Genomic DNA, 16813 nt, shown 5'->3' with positions numbered 1-16813 from the left:
GGGTGCACCTGGAACGCAGCCTTTAACCCATTCTGACCGGGAACCCGTTTTGGTGTTAGCATCATGTTATGCTTTAGCTATTGACAAATAGCAGATCTACAAGCTCATAGCGCGCCACCGAGTGGCGCGCTACGAGCTTGTAGTTCTGCTATTTTTTGAAGAATCGTGAAAAGTGACATGAAAGTGTTTGAGAACGACTGACATAGAAAAACCTAGCTTTTTTTCAAAGAAAACAGTCAGGATTTAGAAGACATTTTGTAGAATCGTTCCCAGGTCAAAATGGGTTAACCCCCTAGTGGCCAAAGACGTAATCTGCGTATTAAATCAACAAATCCCTCGTGGCCAGGGACGTACTTGACGTAATAGACGTACTGCCCTGTCAGTACGTCTTATTATAACAAAATAATGGAACTTTTAGACTTAAAAAAAAAGATAATTATGTAATCTACCAAAAACCGGACGAAATCCGCGTGATCGTGCACTATCGTGCACGCGCGCCGTCTCTATGTGAATCTCGGCCAAAAATGTGACATTCTGGGATGTCCCTGGCCGTTTTTTAGCTTAATTTGACCAGTGTTGGGTATAACGGCGTTTAAACAAACGGCGCTACCTAACGTCGTTATTTTTTTCAGTAACGGGTAATCTAATTAATTACAATTGTCATCGTCACAACGCAGTTACCGTTACTGACAATGAAATGTGCTCCGTTATTATGTTAAGCGTCCCCAAGCTTTCTGTTACCACGGGCCGGCTGACAGTGTGTGTGTGTGTCTGTGACTCTGTGTGTGTGTGTGCGTGTGGGCAATGGGGCTGCTGCTGCTGCTTCTCCTGCTGCTGCAAACATGAAGCCTTAGAATAAAACGGTTAGAATAAAACAAACATAGCAGTCAGGTGGTGACGTTGTGGTCTGACCCTAGAGAAGCAGTGTTGATTTCGTCGACTTAACCAGTATCGCCATTAGTAGAGGCCTATAGACATCCCTGAACCAACATGAATGAGTGCTTATGTGTGTTCATTTGACTGAGTGCACGAGTCCATTCAGTGTATCCATGGAATAAACTGTGTGTGTGTGTGTGTGTGTGTGTGTGTGTGTGTGTGTGTGTGTGTGTGTGTGTGTGTGTGTGTGTGTGTGTGTGTGTGTGTGTGCGTGCGTGTGTGTGTGTGTGTTTTCCTTTTCCCTGGTTCTTGTCGGTCCGTTCATGTGTCTGACTGTTCAGGGAACACGGCAACCGTTTGTGTTGTGTTTGACATGGGAGAAGAGGTCCTGGTCAACCTATATAAGGTCTGAAGATGCCTTTACACTTCCACTTCATAGCCGTGCTACTACGAGAGACCGGACATCAGGCCGTACTGAGAGATGCAGAGCATAACCACCACCAAACACCGGGGAGGACAGATCTTCCACTCGGCTAGACACACACGGTCTCCACATCACAGTCCCTGTCGAGAAGCAGCTTTGACAAACCGCTCCCAAGCTTCTGCTCCGAGTGTCTCAGGTTTCCTCCACAAACGCACGGAGAGGAGCCACGGCTGTCAGCCAATAACCACCTCTTCAACCAGCCAGGGACAAGAAGGAGACGCCGACGAAACAATAAGATCTCACAGCAGTCATCAACAGGTGAGAAAGACTTCAACCCAGCCCGGGGAACAGCTCCAGACACGACAGTTGGCTTGCGCAGGAAAGAAAACGCACATCCGTAAACCGTGTGAAGAACGCCTCACTTTAGGTGCCTTGAATGAAAACCAGCGCACCCACACCGGAGAAAAACCTTTCCATTGTACCCAGTGTGACAAAAGCTTCAGTCAGTTAGGTAACCTGAAGATACATCATCGTACCCACACCGGAGAAAAACCTTACTGCTGCAAACAGTGTGACAAAAGCTTCAGTGAGTTAGGTCACCTGAAGATACATCATCGTACGCACGCTGGAGAAAAACCTTTCTACTGTGAACAATGTGACAAGAGTTTCAGCTGCCATGCAAATCTTAAGATACACCAGCGCACCCACACAGGAGAAAAACCATTCCATTGTACCCAGTGTGACAAAAGCTTCAGTCAGTTAGGTAACCTGAATTTACATCATCGTACCCACACCGGAGAAAAACCTTACTGCTGCAAACAATGTGACAAAAGCTTCAGCAGCCATGTAAGCCTGAAGCGACATCATCGCACCCACACCGGAGAGAAACCTTTCCACTGCACCCAGTGTGACAAACGCTTCAGTCACTTAGGTCACCTGAAGACACATCATCGTACCCACACAGGAGAAAAACCTTTCGTCTGTAAACAGTGTGACAAGAGTTTCAGCCAATTAGGTCACCTTAAGACACACCAGCGCACCCACACAGGAGAAAAACCATTCCACTGCACCCAGTGTGACAAACGCTTCAGTCACTTAGGTCACCTGAAGACACATAATCGTACCCACACCGGAGAAAAACCTTACTGCTGCAAACAGTGTGGCAAGAGTTTCAGTCGATTAGGCCAGCTGAAGCATCATCATCGTATTCACACTGGAGAACAACAACCATACGTCTGCAAACAGTGTGACAAACGCTTCTGTCAGTTAGGTGGCCTGAAGACACACCATCGTACCCACACTGGAGAAAGACCTTTCGTTTGTAAACAATGTGGCAAGAGTTTCAGTGGATTAGGTCACCTGAAGCAACATTATCGTATCCACACTGGAGAAAAACCTTACGTCTGTAAAGAATGTGGCAAGAGCTTCAGTCAGTCAGGTAGTCTGTACAAACACCAGCGTGTCCACACTGGAGGATCCAGTGGTGGAAAGTAGGCCTGATTCAAGTTAGAATCGCGATTCTAATGCCGTCCGATTCAGAATCGATTCTCATTTTCCAAAAATCTATATATATATATATATATATATATATATATATATTTTTTTTTTTTTTTTTTTTCCACAAATGTACCTGTGCATGCAATGCATTATGGCCTGGGTTTCTCCATAGTGCATTTACTACCAGCTAAGCTAAGCCTGCCTGTTGTTCTGGTATTGAGTGAGAAGAGATGTTGTAACTTTTGTACTGGTTCAAATTTGTGCAAGCTAAATGAATGAGACATGTTCTTACTCTTGGATTTAACCTTTGTGTGTTTAAATCATTCAGTTGATAAAACCTTTACAATTATACAAGCTTTTTACTAAATGTACTCTGCTTTCATGCCAGAAGACTGGAGTAGATCATGCTAAAATTCTATTTAATTGTTTTTAATAAAAAAAAAAAAAAACTGCTTTAGAATCGAAAAAAAAATCTTTTTTGAATTGAGAATGGGAAAAATCGAAAAGATCGTTTTTGAATTGAATCGTCACCCCAAGAATCGGAATCGAATCGTGGGACACCTAAAGATTCGCAGCCCTAGTGGAAAGTAACTAATTATATTCTCCAGTACTGTATACCGTATACTGTACTTTTATTTTTTTATGCCACAATTTTTTGTAACCCATTTGTTTCACCCAGTGTCAATGTCTAATGTAACACTGGGCACTATACACTCCTTCCACCAACCTGGGGAAATGACCTCATGCTTCCTTCAGAATGTGACGGGGTAGGTTTTGATCGGGAATGGAACCTGCAGCACCTGCTCGATTGGGTGCACCTGGAACGCAGCTTTTAACCCATTGACGTTTGATTAACCCATTGACGTTTCATAACCCATTGACGTCTGATAACCCATTGACGTCTGATAACCCATTGACGTTTCATAACCCATTGACGTCTGATAACCCATTGACGTCTGATAACCCATTGACGTTTCATAACCCATTGACGTCTGATAACCCATTGACGTCTGATAACCCATTGACGTCTGATAACCCATTGACGTTTCATAACCCATTGACGTCTGATAACCCATTGACGTCTGATAACGCATTGACGTCTGATAACCCATTGACGTTTCATAACCCATTGACGTCTGATAACCCATTGACGTCTGATAACCCATTGACGTCTGATAACCCATTGACGTTTCATAACCCATTGACGTCTGATAACCCATTGACGTTTGATAACCCATTGACGTTTCATAACCCATTGACGTTTGATAACCCATTGACGTTTCATAACCCATTGACGTCTGATAACCCATTGACGTTTGATAACCCATTGACGTTTCATAACCCATTGACGTTTCATAACCCATTGACGTTTGATAACCCATTGACGTTTGATAACCCATTGACGTTTGATAACCCATTGACGTTTGATAACCCATTGACGTTTGATAACCCATTGACGTTTGATAACCCATTGACGTTTCATAACCCATTGACGTCTGATAACCCATTGACGTTTGATAACCCATTGACGTTTCATAACCCATTGACGTTTGATAACCCATTGACGTGTCATAACCCATTGACGTCTGATAACCCATTGACGTTTGATAACCCATTGACGTTTCATAACCCATTGACGTTTCATAACCCATTGACGTTTGATAACCCATTGACGTTTGATAACCCATTGACGTTTGATAACCCATTGACGTTTGATAACCCATTGACGTTTGATAACCCATTGACGTTTGATAACCCATTGACGTTTGATAACCCATTGACGTTTGATAACCCATTGACGTTTGATAACCCATTGACGTTTCATAACCCATTGACGTCTGATAACCCATTGACGTTTGATAACCCATTGACGTTTCATAACCCATTGACGTTTGATAACCCATTGACGTTTCATAACCCATTGACGTCTGATAACCCATTGACGTTTGATAACCCATTGACGTTTCATAACCCATTGACGTTTCATAACCCATTGACGTTTGATAACCCATTGACGTTTGATAACCCATTGACGTTTGATAACCCATTGACGTTTGATAACCCATTGACGTTTGATAACCCATTGACGTTTGATAACCCATTGACGTTTGATAACCCATTGACGTTTGATAACCCATTGACGTTTCATAACCCATTGACGTTTGATAACCCATTGACGTTTGATAACCCATTGACGTTTGATAACCCATTGACGTTTGATAACCCATTGACGTTTGATAACCCATTGACGTTTCATAACCCATTGACGTTTGATAACCCATTGACGTTGATGATACTCAACGTGTAAAACATGACGGGACACAGGCCGCGTTTACACGGAAAACGGCGACACGTCTGAAGGAGTTTTATTCGGCGTCCATTTGAATAGTGTCCACGCACACACGCACACACGCACGCAAGCATGCACGCACGCACGCACGCAAGCATGCACGCAAGCACGCACGCACGCGCACACGCACGCACGCAAGCATGCACGCAAGTACGCACGCATGCATGCACACACGCACACACGCACGCACACACGCCATGCAGGCTGTGAGTGTGTGATAAGCAGTAACATCACCATGTACAGCACTCTGGAATGATGGAGGATTTAGAAGAGATGAACAACTGTGTATTCATATGAGAGAGAGAGGGGGAGAGGGGGGAGAGAGAGAGAGAGAGAGAGAGAGAGAGAGAGAGAGAGAGAGAGAGAGAGAGAGCACTGTGTGCAAGTGAATGATAAACCAAGTCCACTGTCTCTCCTCTCCTCTCCTCTCCCCCCTCTCCCCCCTCCCCTCGCCTCACCTCCTCTCCCCTCCTCTCGTGTGTGTGTGTGTGTGCGTGTGTGTGTGTGTGTGTGTGTGTGTGTGTGTGTGTGTGTGTGTGTGTGTGTGTGTGTGTGTGTGTGCAACAGGGGGTTGGTTGGCTCAAAGTAAAGATGAATCACTTTAATTCTCTCCACCGACGGCAGCGGAGACTCACACTGCCGCACACCCTGGAGAGGTGTGTGTGTGTGTGTGTGTGTGTGTGTGTGTGTGTGTGCGCGTGCACAGACTGTCTGCCATCGGAGAGCTACAGGGCTTTCAGAGGAAATGGCACATATGTCCACACACCCACACACACACACACACACACACACACACACACACACACACACCAATATACTCGACAGTTCTGTATACTATCGCTCTCAATGAGGTTAGGAGAGGAGAGGAGAGGAGAGGAGAGGAGAGGAGAGGAGAGGAGAGGAGAGGAGAGGAGAGGAGAGGAGAGGAGAGGAGAGGAGAGGAGAGGAGAGGAGATATGAAATAAGCACCCCATATCCCCATTCAATTCAATGCAATCCAATCCAATTCAATTGACGACTTATCGGGGAAATATAGACAATAATGCGCTTTTGCACAAAATAGCACCTGGACCTCTTTGGACGTAACAAACTACAAATAAAGGTAAAAAAAAAAAAAAAAATCTAGTCTGAAATTCTCCTTTAACCCAAACTCTGCAAAGCCCTTCATGGCAACGCTATATGCTCTACAGCGGCTAATGTTCACTAAACTCTCCCCAGAGGACCGTCCTGAGTGTCTATTTTCTGCTTGGCTGACTCGCAACGACACAAATGCATGCGTGCATGCACGTGCGCCCCCCCCCCTCCAGATGTGGCTGTGTCGACGTTCGCGCTGTAGGGTGTGTTACGAACTTATGATGCCGCGAGTCGACACACTGCATTCCTCCCTGTCTGTCTAACTATGACGACCCAGATGCAATTTACCATTTAGGCATTTCTCAGACGCTCTTAACCCATTCTGACCTGAGATCAGATTCATGCGAGGTTTCCGACTGGACACACACTGGTCTGATGAACCCATTCTGACCTGAGATCAGATTCTAAAAAATGTCAGTCGCTCTTCGATTTTTCAAAAAATAGCAGACCTACAAGCTCGTATCGCGCCACTCGGTGGCGCGATATGATCTGCTATTTTTCAATAGATAAAGCATAACATGATGCCGACACCAAAACGGGTGCCCGGTCAGAATGGGTTAATCCAGAGAGATTTATACAGTAAGCCAAGAACAACACATGGCAATACATGGACCCCTAGCTGCATATAGGGGTCCCCAGACCCCCTGGAACTCCCTCATGGACCCCTAGCTGCATATAGGGGTCCTCAGACCCCCTGGAACTCCCTCATGGACCCCTAGCTGCATATAGGGGTCCCCAGACCCCCTGGAACTCCCTCATGGACCCCTAGCTGCATATAGGGGTCCTCGGACCCCCTGGAACTCCCTCATGGACCCCTAGCTGCATATAGGGGTCCTCAGACCCCCTGGAACTCCCTCATGGACCCCTAGCTGCATATAGGGGTCCCCGGACCCCCTGGAACTCCCTCAAGGACCCCTAGCTGCATATAGGGGTCCCCGGACCCCACTTTGGGAACCACCGGTCTATGCGACGACAATACCCAGCATGCAACAGAAAGCCATGCATTCCTCATACTAGTCATAGACAATAGACAAATTAACCCATTCTGAACGGGAACCCATTTTGGTGTTAGCATCATGTCCTGCTTTAGCTATTGAAAAATAGCAGATCTACAAGCTTGTAGCGCGCCACCGAGTGGCGCGCTATGAGCTTGTGGATCTGCTATTTAAAAAAAAAATCGAAGAACGACTGACATTTTTAGAATCTGATCTCAGATCAGAATGGGGTTAATCAGACCAGTGTGTGTCCAGTGGAAACCTCGTATGAATCTGATCTCAGGTCAGAATGGGTTAACAACACAGGGAAGCAGAGATGACACACTGCCGCGCATCACCCTGAGGAGGTCCCCGGAAACACATTATGCTCACAGAGGCATCCGAAGGTTCCGCAGTGGCCCGTACGGTGGGAAAGTAACCAAGTACATTTATACCAAAGTATTGTACCATTTAGGCCTGATGACGTCGACGTTTAAAAATAAAAAAAAACATTTTCTAAATCATGACAATTTTCTGAAAGATTTGAGGCACATTTTTAACGATTTTTCAAAAATAGCAGACCTACAAGCTCATAGTGCGCCACTCGGTGGCGCGCTATGAGCTTGTAGATCTACTATTTTTTCTTATAACATAACGTTTAAAACACCAAAAGGGGTTCCCGTCCAGAATGGGTTTAAGTACCATTTTGAGTTATTTCTACTTTTCTACTCCATTACATCTGAGAGGCAAATTCTGTCCTATTTACTCCACTACTAATTATTTGGAAATGTTAGAGTTTATACTAGTTTATTGTTATTAATATTACAAAATAATAATAATAATACAAATAAAATAAATACCCACACACTAATCACTTCAGGCCATTTGAAAATAGATCTACAAGCTCTACAGTGAGCTTGTAGATCTATTTTCTAAATAATATTATGTTTTCATACATTTTGAACCTGCCCGTGAAATGGGTCATTAATGCACCATGAGTACTTTTTGGTATACTTTAAGTACATTTTGATGGCAATACTCAAGTACTTTTACTCAAGGAACTGTTGTATTTCCGGACTCTACATTGCAGTAAACTGCAGTATCGATACTGTAGCTGAAAACATGTGGATACATTGTTTTTCTCCCACCACTGGTTCCAGAGTCACTGGACTGAATATTGGAGCCATTCGTCACAATAAGCAACACAATCTTCCCCGCAACAATCTGCCACTAAAATGACTTGTTTTCTTTCTTTCAGAGACAAACCAGGAGAAAATCTACTTTGGTATCGACCTTTTCCTCTTGTGCCTGTACCGACGCACTGTCACGGGGTGCATACTTAGTTTAGACTAGTCGTTGGTTAGACATGGGTTAAGGTTAGGTTTAGGTGTGCATACTTAAGTTTAGACTAGTCATTGGTTAGACATGGGTTAAGGTTAGGTTTAGGGTGCATACTTAGTTTAGACTAGTCATTGGTTAGACATGGGTTAAGGTTAGGTTTAGGGTGCATACTTAGTTTAGACTAGTCATTGGTTAGACATGGGTTAAGGTTAGGTTTAGGGTGCATACTTAGTTTAGACTAGTCATTGGTTAGACATGGGTTAAGGTTAGGTTTAGGTGTGCTGCCCCGTGGGAGGTTAGGGTTAGACTAGTCATTGGTTAGACATTGGTTAAGGTTAGGGTTTAGGGTGCATACTTAGTTTAGACTAGTCATTGGTTAGACATGGGTTAAGGTTAGGTTTAGGGTGCATACTTAGTTTAGACTAGTCATTGGTTAGACATGGGTTAAGGTTAGGTTTAGGGTTCATACTTAGTTTAGACTAGTCATTGGTTAGACATGGGTTAAGGTTAGGTTTAGGTGTGCTGCCCCGTGGGAGGTTAGGTTTAGACTAGTCGTTGGTTAGACATGGGTTAAGGTTAGGTTTAGGTGTGCTGCCCCGTGGGAGGTTAGGTTTAGACTAGTCATTGGTTAGACATGGGTTAAGGTTAGGTTTAGGTGTGCTGCCCCGTGGGAGGTTAGGTTTAGACTAGTCATTGGTTAGACATGGGTTAAGGTTAGGTTTAGGGTGAGGGTTTGAGATAGGTTGTAGGGGGTGCATACTTAGTTTAGACTAGTCATTGGTTAGACATGGGTTAAGGTTAGGTTTAGACTACTCATTAGTTAGACATGGGTTAAGGTTAGGTTTAGGGTGCATACTTAGTTTAGACTAGCCATTGGTTAGACATGCAGGTTAAGGTTAGGTTTAGGTGTGCTGCCCCGTGGGAGGTTAGGTTTAGACTAGTCATTGGTTAGACATGGGTTAAGGTTAGGTTTAGGGTGCATACTTAGTTTAGACTAGCCATTGGTTAGACATGGGTTAAGGTTAGGTTTAGACTAGTCATTGGTTAGACATGGGTTAAGGTTAGGTTTAGGTGTGCTGCCCCGTGGGAGGTTAGGTTTAGACTAGTCATTGGTTAGACATGGGTTAAGGTTAGGTTTAGGTGTGCTGCCCCGTGGGAGGTTAGGTTTAGACTAGTCATTGGTTAGACATGGGTTAAGGTTAGGTTTAGGTGTGCTGCACCGTGGGAGGTTAGGTTTAGACTAGTCATTGGTTAGACATGGGTTAAGGTTAGGTTTAGGTGTGCTGCCCCGTGGGAGGTTAGGTTTAGACTAGTCATTGGTTAGACATGGGTTAAGGTTAGGTTTAGGTGTGCTGCCCCGTGGGAGGTTAGGTTTAGACTAGTCATTGGTCAGACATGGGTTAAGGTTAGGTTTAGGTGTGCTGCCCCGTGGGAGGTTAGGTTTAGGGTGATATAGGTGGTAGGTGTAGGACTAATGACTGGTCTAACCAATGACTACTCTAAACCAAAGACTAAGTACTGCACCCCCACCACACTCTCACACCATCTGTAGCCTCGGAAACCCAGACGTTTTTATTTCCAGGGAGAAGAAGACAAGTCTGGGACCGACGAGTCCACTTCAATTCGGCATAGAGTAGTGTATGCTGATTTATGATCGTCTGCACCTTTGCTAAATTGACACACACACACACACACACACACACACACACACACACACACACACACACACACACACACACACACACACACACACACACACACACACACACACACACACACACACACACTCCCCACTCTCTCTGTCGCTCTAATTAATTAGTCTCATGTCACGCAGCTGCGTGTAGATTCTCCCGGCGGATCCTGCCCGGAGCTACTCTGACTCGGCCAGATGGGGCAGCAGAGAGTCCCCCCCCCCCCCCCCCCCCATCCTGCTCCCATCTGGGAACTCTCAGGCAGACTTGATGCTCCGCCCACCACCAAACGGCCTGGCCAATCAGCGGCAGCTAGAGGCGGGATCAAGGCATATACACTCTATAGCTTCAGAAAACTGTTAGGATTTACAAACCATTTTTTTCCCTAATCAACCTCAGTCCAAAATGGGCTATAATAATGAAATATTAATATATGTGAGGGCTCGTCTGTTTGGAGGCCGGCATGTTTCTTCAGACAATCTAACATGCTTTCATGTGAAAGAAATGCAAAATGCCACTCCTCTCATTTCCATGAAGGCAGAATTAAAGCGCAAATAACATGCATTTTAAAACTGCTTTTAATATTTATTAATCATAATATGGTCTATGAGCCTCAATCACCACTCTGATATAACGAGATATAACCAGTACCACAATGTCCTGCTGATATGCAGATTATTTAATATTTGAGTCATTATAATACTGATGCTAGATAAAACCAGGCTTGTTTCCATTCCATGCCAGCTTGGAAAATCAACAATGGTGGACATTGTAAACAAAGTGGAAATGCAAATTTGGAACTGAAGACTGAAGAAGAGGAGGAATTATACAAAGTAGGGTGACATTGATGACATCACGATGAGGCCAAAATCAGTCGAGCTGTTCCTGAGAGCAATTTCCATTAAAACACCCATATGACATGAAGGCCTGATTGTTCAAAATTGGTTATTTGTGGGGATAGAAAACACACATGGGAGCCCCAAAAACACAAAAATGTTATGTTATAGGTCCTTTAAGGCACACATCATTCAGGAGAATTGCTTTATTCCCCCTGAAAGTCTCCTGAACTTGAACACAGCATTTTCTAGCTTTTTGTTTAGAAATCCATGTCGTTTACATTACACCGCATCTCCAGTGTATTATCTTTGTTTGTTTGTGGGTTAGTTCAATAAAACAGCCTTCTTGAAAGAGCAGACGTAATTTACTGCAGAATAACCCATTCTGATCGGGAACCCCTTTTGGTGTTAGCATCATGTTATGCTTTAGCTATTGAAAAATAGCAGATCTACAAGCTCGTAGCGCGCCACTCGGTGGCGCGCTACGAGCTTGTAGGTCTGCTATTTTTTTTTAAATCGAAGAACGCCTGACGTAGAAAGACATTTTTATAATCTGATCTCAGGTCAGAATGGAAAACTGTCAGGATGTAGAAGACATTTTTAGAATCTGATCTCAGGTCAGAATGGGATAATAATATGAGGTTCTGGCGGGCTCTGCGTTCAGAATGCCAGGACAGCACCCTGGGGAAGGCTGTGTGTAGTCAATAGGCATTACTAGTCAAACTATGTAGTGATCAAAACAGATCAACACAAACAACACAGACATGAATAATCAATGACGCAAATATACGATTTGCTCATTATCATTTACATCCAGTGTAGATAAAGACTGCTGGGTTTGTGCCCCGAAAAATAGCTGATCTACAAGCTCTCAACGTGTCACAGCGCAACGCGTTAAGAGCTTGTAGATCTGCTATTTTCGTATTTTTTTGTCTAAAAGTGCCCTCTTACGTGATTTCATTTCAGCCCCTGCACCAGACAGTGGACGTGTGTGGTCAGAGTGTCCGCCCTGAAACTGGGAGGTCGAGGGTTCGATCCCCGGTCGGGTCACACCAGGGAGGGAGTGCAATGAACCATGTACAGCCCAGATTCGGCACAAATAAGGGACTAAATTATTTTCGCTCCTATATGCCACCAAAATGTGGAACGCCCTACCAACAGTCATTAAGACATGTGAATCCCTTGACTCCTTCAAAACCGCTCTCAAAGGGCACCTACGGACGGCTGCAATTCGAAACTGGCCCCCGTAAAATCTGAGTTTGTGCTTGACATGTACTGTAATTCTGCAAACTGTTAATAAATATTTCGATCAATCACTCAAAAAAAACCAAAGACTGTAAAAAATGGGACCCAATGCCTCCCTGCTTGGCACTCGATCAGCATCAATCAATGGGTTGGATTGGGCGTTCAAATCAACCAATGGTTCCTGAGCGCGGCGCACGCCTTGGGCAGCTCACCGCTCCCAGAGATGGGTTCAATACGGAGAACAAAATGTCACGTGTGTGACTAACGTGTACGACTTTGACTTTGCCTCTCCAACACTGAGCGTCCATCAGGGAGTAGAGCCTCATACGCACAATGACTCACTACATATCTATGTGTAGTAGATATGTCTACACATCTATGTGTAGTAGATATGTCTACGTATCTACGTAGTAGATAGATAGATAGATAGATAGATAGATAGATAGATAGATAGAGTTTTTAAGTGGTGCAACCACTTCTACATCCAGCATGCAATGTCCGTGTAGCTGTGTACCTGTTTGTGATGTACCTGTGTGAGCACGAGTGGTGTGCGCATGCGTGAAATTGGAACGAGAGAAGTATGTGACATGGCTGCCACCTGCTGGACGCAAACGATACAGAGAAGAAATTGGAATGATACAGAGAAGAAATTGGAACGATACAGAGAACCAATAGACGGGAGTTGCACCACTTGGTTCACACTGGTGTGATTTTTTTTAAAGTGTCCTACATCATAAGATGCCCAGCCCGCACGGGCTTACAAGACACTCACAAAATTGTACATATATAATAATACATATACACAAATAGACAGTTACTCATGGATACATTGATGGATGGTTCTCCAACGTAACTGCCATGCCTTCTCTATACATTTTCCAAAAACAAAAACGTCATTACTGAACAACCAATTTATCATAAAACACTCAGACATCCAAAACAGATCTGGGTTCTTATCCTGAATTTAGATATGTAGTGGATTTGGAAGCGTAACGTATAGATAAATGGAAATATCCACGTAAAGTAACGTTAATACTGTACCTCAAACCGGTATACTTATAACCCCTTTTGGTGTTTTAAGCATTATGTTGTACTTTAGCTATATTGGAAAAATAGCAGATGTACAAGCTCATAGCACCGAGTGCCGCACTACGAGCTTGTAGATCTGCTATTATTACAATAATATGGAAAACATGTGGCGCAAATCATTGAATAGAATATTCTTTCAGAGCAAACGTTTTTTTTAACTCAAATCTTTGCTTCTGGGGGGGGGGGGGGGGGGGGGGGGTCCCTGGAACAACATATTTCATACTTTCAGATGGGGGTCGGCGGCCAATTACATATATGTTTTGGACATGTAATAGTTTAAAAAGCACCGACACACCGACACACACACACACACACACACACACACACACACAGAGAGAGGGTTGGTCAGAGTCTATAAACACCATTACTCTCCAGAAGGACCGTCGGAGGAACCATAACGTTCCATAAGACACTTTGTTGCCGAGCGCTGCAGAGAGGGAGCTGGAAATCACGGAGCGTCCCTCTGGGGAGGGGCTTGTTTTATGGACCGGAGCCGATTAAAGAGCTCCACACACACTGACTCTATATACTCTATGAACCCACTGAACCATTTCCTCCACTAAAACTAAATGTTCGTCGCAGTGTTGTTTTCGTCGACTAAAACTAAGACGAAAAATGTCCGTCGACTACCTTTTTCCACTGACTAAAACTAAATAAAAACGAAATAAAAACGAATCTATGATGACTAAAACTAAGACTAAATATACTGACAATTTCGTCAACAAATAAAAACTAGACTAAAATGTTAGGAAGGGACTAGTGGACAAGAGATCCAGTTTTATGCTGGGTTGCATGCTGAAAATAGCAGATATACAATCTTGCAACGCTTCAGCATGCAACCAAAGTGTAAAATATGTCATTACAACGACATCAAGGCCTGTCAAAACACATTTTAGTCGACTAAATCAACTGTAGATTTTTTAGTCTACTAAAACTAGACTAAACATTAGAACATTCCAGGTGACTAAAATGTGACTAAAACTAAGTGAAAACTATTGAAGAGACTAAAATGACTAAAACTAAAATAGAAATTTGCTGCCAAAAACAACACTGGTTCGTCGACTATACCTTTTCCCACTGACAGAAACTAAATGTAAACTATAAGCTACAGTGGTGTTCCCTTCCTTAGTACCGGCCTGACACCTAGAGGTTTCTATAGGTACCTAGGAACCTCTGGAAGGCACACCTCTGATGGGTGTGGTTTAGTCTTAAGGGGTGTGTTTTTTTCACCCACTGTGTAATATAATAAACGGACAGTATAGGTGGCAGTAGGACAGCTATGATGACTATACAACTAAGACTACATTTATTGACAATTCCGTCAACAAATAAAAACTTAGTGGACGAGAGTTCCAGTATAAGTAATTTGGTACACTTGGTTGCATGCTGAAAATAGCCGATCTACAATCTCGGCTATTTTCAGCAGGTGTAAAAAGAACAGCCATTATACGACGCCAAAATACATTTTGCTCGACCAAATCAAACTGTAGATTTAGTCGACTAAAATCTTATGATATTTAGTCGACTGAAACTAGACTAAACACTAAAACATTCCCAGGTGACGAAAATGTGACTAAAACTAAGTGAAAACTATTCAAGAGACTACACGACCAGGGTACAGACCAGGGGTCAGAATCAATGCTCAACACAATCATTTAAAGGCATTTGAAATGACGTAAAAGTGTTAATTTTCAGGATTCCAATTCAAAAATAGGAATAAAATAATTCGAGATTTCAGTTCGAATTATAGCAAAAATAGCCGATCTATAAGCACGCTGCGACGCGTTTTGAGCTTGTAGATCGGCAATGTAGATCGGCTATATTGTAGCAAAAATAGCCGATCTACAAGCTCAAAAGGTTTTGTGCTTGTAGATCGGCTATTTTTGCTACGACAGTAATATATGGCCCTATAGGGAGAGAGTGTGGAAATATAGTGGCCCTCTCCATCGTCAAAGTTGCACCACTCCTGATGTAGACTATAGTATAGAATCTATACCTGACTCTGAACTGTACATAACTGTAACAGTATTATATAATTACACAAAATATGACACAAATAAGTGCTTCTACCTGACTTAATTCTCCATGGTTCATGTGTATAGGGATACATAGTGCATTAGAGGTCACAGCCCCTTTAAGTCTCCCCCTTTTGCCCCCTGTATAAATGTCCTGCCACACCTCCACCTCTTCCTTCTTTACTTCCGTCTTGGAACGAGGTGGGTGTCTTTGTTGACTTCTCTGTATAACATAATAAGAATTGTACTTGCAAATCGATTTATACAGTGTTTGTTTCACTCTGTTTAGAGAGCCATTGCACTACTAAGAACTAACGTGGAGACGTGTGTGTTGTTATTCCTTGTCAGGTATGTTACGTTATATTATTTGTTGTGTTACTGTCGCTCTTTGCTTCTTTACTTCCGTCTTGGAACGAGAGAGCCATTGCACTACTAAGAACTAACGTGGAGACGTGTCTGTTGTTATTCGTTGTCAGAATAAAACGTGGTTTCCAAAGAGAGTTCTGGGTCCGTCCGTCCATTCAACACAACGCAGTGAGAGACAGATTACACCGGTTACACTTGTAGAATAGTACAGAATCCTCACCTGACTCGGCGCTGTACATGTAGACGAAGCGCGTCCAGCCGAAGTGCGCCAGCAGCGCCATCAGGGGCTCCTGCAGCTCGGGGCGCAGCTGCAGCACGAACTGGTTGGTGGGCGTGTCCACGGGGAAGGAGGGCGTGACGAAGCACACGTGCAGCGAGCCGCAGAAGGACATCAGCATGTTGACGCTGCGCCGGTCGTACACGCCCATGACCGCGTACACGCCCCGGGAGAACTGGGAGCAGACTGGGGGGGGGGGGGGGGGGGGAGGGGGGGGAGAGAGAGAGAGAGAGACAGAGAGAGAGAGAGGTTACTGTAATGCAGACAGCAGTGTTGTTTTCGTCGACTACAACTAAGACGAAAAAAACTTTTTTCACTGACTAAAACTAAATAAAAACGAATCTATGATGACTAAAACTGAGTCTAAATATACTGACAATTTCGTCAACAAATAAAAACTAGACTAAAATGTTAGGAGGGGACTAGTGGACAAGAGATCCAGTTTTATGTTGGGTTGCATGCTGAAAATAGCAGATATACAATCTCACAACGCGTTGCAGCGTGAGATTGTATATCTGCTATTTTCAGCATGCATCAAGGCCTGTCAAAACACATTTTAGTCGACTAAATCTACAGTTGATTTAGTCGACTAAAATCGTATGACATTTAGTGGACTAAAACTAGACTAAACACTAGAACATTCCAGGTGACTAAAATGTGACTAAAACTAAGTGAAAACTATTCAAGAGACTATGACT

General features: G+C 43.7%; 1 pseudogene across 1 annotated transcript in view; it reads right to left on the bottom strand.

Annotated features, from left to right (window-relative positions):
* LOC310856100 (glutamate receptor 1-like) overlaps positions 1-16813 on the bottom strand; it is a 130948-nt pseudogene that overhangs the window by 112812 nt on the left and 1323 nt on the right. The window contains exon 2 of the transcript in view: positions 16059-16301. The product of the transcript in view is annotated as a glutamate receptor 1-like (transcript). The remainder of the gene's footprint in view (positions 1-16058; positions 16302-16813) is intronic.

This window comes from Protomyctophum parallelum (genome assembly GCF_964188405.1).
Source record: "Protomyctophum parallelum genome assembly, chromosome: 1".
Classification (NCBI taxonomy): Eukaryota; Metazoa; Chordata; class Actinopteri; order Myctophiformes; family Myctophidae; genus Protomyctophum; species Protomyctophum parallelum.
Note: the sequence above shows the minus strand (reverse complement) of the source record. Positions and strands in the feature narration are given on the sequence as shown.